This window comes from Notothenia coriiceps, unplaced genomic scaffold, assembly GCF_000735185.1.
Source record: "Notothenia coriiceps isolate Sejong01 unplaced genomic scaffold, NC01 NC01_scaffold00000664, whole genome shotgun sequence".
NCBI lineage: Eukaryota > Metazoa > Chordata > Actinopteri > Perciformes > Nototheniidae > Notothenia > Notothenia coriiceps.
Window position 1 is genome coordinate 256,276 of NW_011333365.1, and position 4,905 is coordinate 261,180.

The window sequence follows — 4,905 nt, forward strand, 5'->3', positions numbered from 1 at the left end:
TACCTTAGTTTTCCGCTCCATCTCCGCTCTCTGTCAATTCGCTGAATGGAGGACAGATTCAAATAATCTGGATTCAGCTTTTAGATAATTTTACTGAAACTTTATTAAACACACCTAATATCAAAATAAAGGTATACAAGAGTTAACACTACTAACACTAGTTTTATTGAGCTTTAACATACATTAGGAGCTGATTGTACAGACGTTCTTTCCCTATTGCTAATCAATGTGCGGCAAACGGTTTTATTGGACACTAGTAACGTAGATCTGACGGAGAGAAGTTGTAGTACGCAGGGTGCGTCGACTTGTTCAACCTCTATGGGTACAAACGCTACAAATACTGAGAGCCGGGGCTATAAAAAAAAATCATCCTAGGAGAAAACCTGTGAGTTTTCTGAATCATTGCTCCACATTTATGAATACACACAAAATATATAGTACATTATAAAACAACGTAAATGAAAGACAATAATTATAAAGATATGATTAATAACTATGAGATAGTCCATACATCCGTAATTAGAACTAATGAGAATGAAAAAGATTCATTATTACATGAATCGAACAATAAATCATGTTTTATAAGAGATGAATTGTGGAAGAAAATTTCTAATTTATGGACCACCAAACCAAATGATCCCTTTTCAAGTTTCTTCCTGAATCATTACAGTCAAGTGGTGTCCCTTTCTCTTCACTCAACCAAGGCTGAACAAACATATTTTAGCGAGAGACCGCGGGCGGTAGAGGTGGACTCTTTCACTCACAAGAGTCAAGATTATCTTAACTGCGTAGCGTGTCTTACGTTTCTTTGCCTCGAAAAGTTGTTTGCTGAAGACGGTATTGTTTAGCGGACTAGTGTTGAGCTGTAAAATTTGATATCGTTTTTTACAAAAACCAGACCCGGACGCCCATTTTGTGCTTAACTTCTTGCGGGTATTCGCAAAAAACTCTGGGATAAAAAAACTGTTAAAAAAATAAGGCAAGAGCCTGAATCAAAACACACATTGGAATCAAGTTTCTGTTACTGGGGTTATGGGACTTTTCTTGCCCTCAAAAGTTTGCAGAGAATGTATTTTAGCGGGACGATTTTTAGCTTGTCAGTTTTGCCATTGGTCCGAAGCAGGAATCTTCCGAAACTCGGAACAAAACTGTGAAAGAATATGCAAGTGGCTGATCAAACATGAATGGAGACAGTGTTAGTTAGGTATAGTGTAAGTTACTTGAGAAGATAGAGAAAGATTGATAGATTTGACGTTGATGATTATTGTTTATTGTATTTTTAAAGTTTAGTTTTATTGTGACCTTTTTTTTCCTCATCTTTGTTGTATGTGCAGTTTGAACAGGCAGAGCAACCTGACATCAGATGCTCTGGACATGTATAGGCGGCTTGCCACCCAGTGTTCGGACGTGCTGAAAAGAGAGACGGAGGAACTACTGAGCATCTACGAGTTGAAAGATGGAGGGGTACACACAGAGCATCACAAATTAGCCGTGTGTTCATGATAGTCGCTTCGATCTGCACATTTAAGTCCCATTTAAAATGAAAGATACCATCATATCAAAGAGCTCACTCTCAGATCTGAAATTACCATTGTATGTGGTTGCCGCAAAAATGTAGTTCCACCGGCAACTTTATTTGTGACTTTGAGATGAACCATAGTGCAGAAAAATATGTTTCCCATATTTGCGGTACACATCCCGATATGCGCCAAAATGTTTCAATGGCCTCTACCACCAGGATGTCATTTTGAAACAGTGGTCTAATACGACATTAATGCCAGACAAAAGCGGGAACCTGGCAGAGATGCAGAGCGCATAGGCCAAAGTTGTAGTTAAGCCAGGGAATTTTGATGAATATCAGAAACATTGAGATCAAACTGAAATCGCAGGATTGTCAATGATTGAACATGAAAGGTACCATGCAAGACGCTTTTTCGTGAAAGAAATGAATTTGGTTGTTGATGATTGTTATAATTTTCATACCCCTGCCTCTCGACTCCCAGCTTTTAAGACCAAGACGGGTTGTAACATGGCAATTGTATTAAAACAAAGTAAATTCAAATATGCTGCTATAAGAGGGGAAACACATACATGGTTAATACAAATAGAGAGTTTATTCCAGTGAAAATCTACACACAGTAGAAAAATATACTTTGTAACACACGCACATTGAGACCATCACTTACTCTCTTTTTTTGGAGTTTTTGCAAATCTCACAAACACAATATCTTGTGCTTCACAGAGAATAAAATAAATAAACCTGGTTACAATGATAAAGACTTAAAATATTCTGCTGGTTAAAACATTAATTTTTTAAACATTATGGCATATACATAAAGTATAATTCTACTTTGTTAATGACACGCAAACATTTAACCAATCCCCAGATGTTTCCCTATAACATCTCATATTCAGTTCCTGCCCTTCTTAAATCTGCAATTAATCCCTTTTTATATAACGAAGACAAATCCATTTTAAACGTTTATACAATGCTAAAGAATATTGCCGTTACTGAATCTTTACCTCATGGATTGTGTACTCTTTGTCTTTGTGGATTCTGATAACTACATGTGGTCATTTCTTTTTATTTCTCTATATAGATATATAAAAGAAAGGAGAGAGTATTGAACACACATGTTCCCCAATTGTAAAAGTATTACATATTTATTTAATTTGAGTACTCTTCTGGCTACTCGCCCAATTTATCTGTAACACTAACCCGTAGCCATCATTATATTTCAAATATCTGCACAGTGTAAGTTACCACGGTTGTTTTTAAGCGAGCAGTAGGAAAATTAATCTTATGATCGGGGGGTGAGACTGGGAGTCTGGTGGAAGTGTCAATGCAGGGGGTCCGGCAACCCCTGGAAGCGCTGCAGCCATATGAGGCAACCGCGTGCAGCATTGGCACCGCGGCACCGTAAACAAGTGGCACACTAGGATAAGGCTGGAACTATGAGTGTGCATAAATATATAAATTGTATTTTCGGCAGTCCTGAACCGAGACATGCAGCCAGAGCGTCTCCCTCGTTGACCACTTCAGAAGGAAGCATGCACGCAACGCAGCCCAGCTCTCTTGTATCACTCCAGGTGACTTTCTGACCGCTTTCCTCGTGGTGCAGTGCTGACGTTTCACCCACGGAGGAAAGCCACTTCACCTAATTCGGCAGGTACCCAATAAGGGCTGTAGAAAATCCCGCAGTTTTTGCCCGTGGCTGTGTATTTACGCTCTGAAAGCCATGGCGATCTGCTGATCTCTCATCGAATATAGACATATGCCGACAAAGGGGCCGGACTTGGCCATCTGTGTGGTTTGAACTTCCTGTCGGTCCCAGACCGTCAGTCGAGGAGGGCAGAAGAACAACCTTCACAGTTTCATAAACCCCCACTTTTAGCTTAATGCACTGGAGAGAGCGAGCATTCTGTGGGACGGCCGTTGCATTTATTTAGCTGTTCTTCCTGGTTTTCACAAAATACCCTACATCACACGACGGACCTCTGTTTTCTGCTTCTCGTTTCTTCAGAAACATTTACACATGTTACGTTTCCCTATTCCGGCTAGGGGAACCAAAGGGAAATAACACGACCAGAGTGGTATTGGTAATAATTATAAGTGGCTTTATTATAACAGGAGAGAACTTCAAAAGGAAGTTTATAAAGAAACAAAACCCTCCCGTTACACGGGGTACAAAATATGAATGAAGAAAGCTGCACACACACAGCTGTAGCTGGTCTACAGGTGCTAATCACCTGGGTCTAAGCTAATACGTTTTGCACAGATAACAGCTGATCAACAGGTGCTAATCACCTGGGTCTAAGCTAACGCGTTTTAAACAGATAACAACAGCTGGTCAACAGGTGCTAATCACCTGGGTCGAAGCTAATACTCCTACACAACGTTACACAATAAGCGAGGCACAACACACTACTTGCACTCGGCTAAGTATCTGCGGATTACGGGGGAGCTAACAGTATAAACACACACAGTATCACGAGGCTAGAGACGTCTGTCTCCCTACACAGAGCCTCCAGAATGATCTCCGTTCCCAGCCTTTGTACTCCTTCCCCCGGGAGATGTGCCGGAAAGGGCGGGGATTGGATGACGTCTCATCCAATCACCTCTTCGGTATGCAGCGAGGGCGGGACGTCGGAGGAACTGCGCCGCTCAGGTGTACACACACACACACACACAAACAGGTTTACCAGCCTTGACAGCCCAAGGAAGGCAGCGGCTGTAACAAGTAGTGATGGCAAAATGAAGCTTTGAATGAAGCGTCGAACCACTTGGACAATTGTGTCGGAAATAGGTTCATTTCTCGAAGCTTCAGTTACAGCGACCTCTCCTGGCGAAGTGCAAGGCTGCAGTGGGTTTAACGCATCTTTGCCTTGAAAAATATTCGATACACACACACACACTAAGACTGAATATCATGTTCTATTTGCAATTAAAGATTGATAATAGTGTGTATTGGGTTATTGAGAAGAGACTAGAGAGTGCTTGACATTTTTTTGGGCGGAGAGGGCCTTTTATCAGTTATTAAAGTATTAAAGTTGAAAAGCAATGATTAAAAGTTTAACTATTCCGAGCTTTGAACCAGCTGCGCGGAGGATATCGCCACATCCTGGCCGCCGGCTCTATCCACTGGGCTATCAATTCCTTAGACCATCGAAGTGTTTTTATATTACTCATTGTCTTTTTGTTCACAACTTCTCCACATTTCGAAGTGTTTCACGAGCCAGAACGACCTATTTTTCTTCCTGGCTTGCTCTATAATGATCCAATTCAAATACAATGCCAACAACAACTCAACAGCAACAATGCAAACTACGACAACAACCCACACATTGCGCATTGTTTAGAGCGGTTATAAAGTGTTGAAGCGCTCAAATTTGAAACTGTTTCAA

The 4,905-nt window shown here is 40.9% G+C and overlaps 1 protein-coding gene across 1 annotated transcript in view; it reads right to left on the reverse strand.

Annotated features, from left to right (window-relative positions):
• Positions 1-4,905, reverse strand: part of vps25 (vacuolar protein sorting 25 homolog) — an 11,942-nt gene that overhangs the window by 3,656 nt on the left and 3,381 nt on the right. The gene's annotated exons all lie outside the window — the stretch shown is intronic.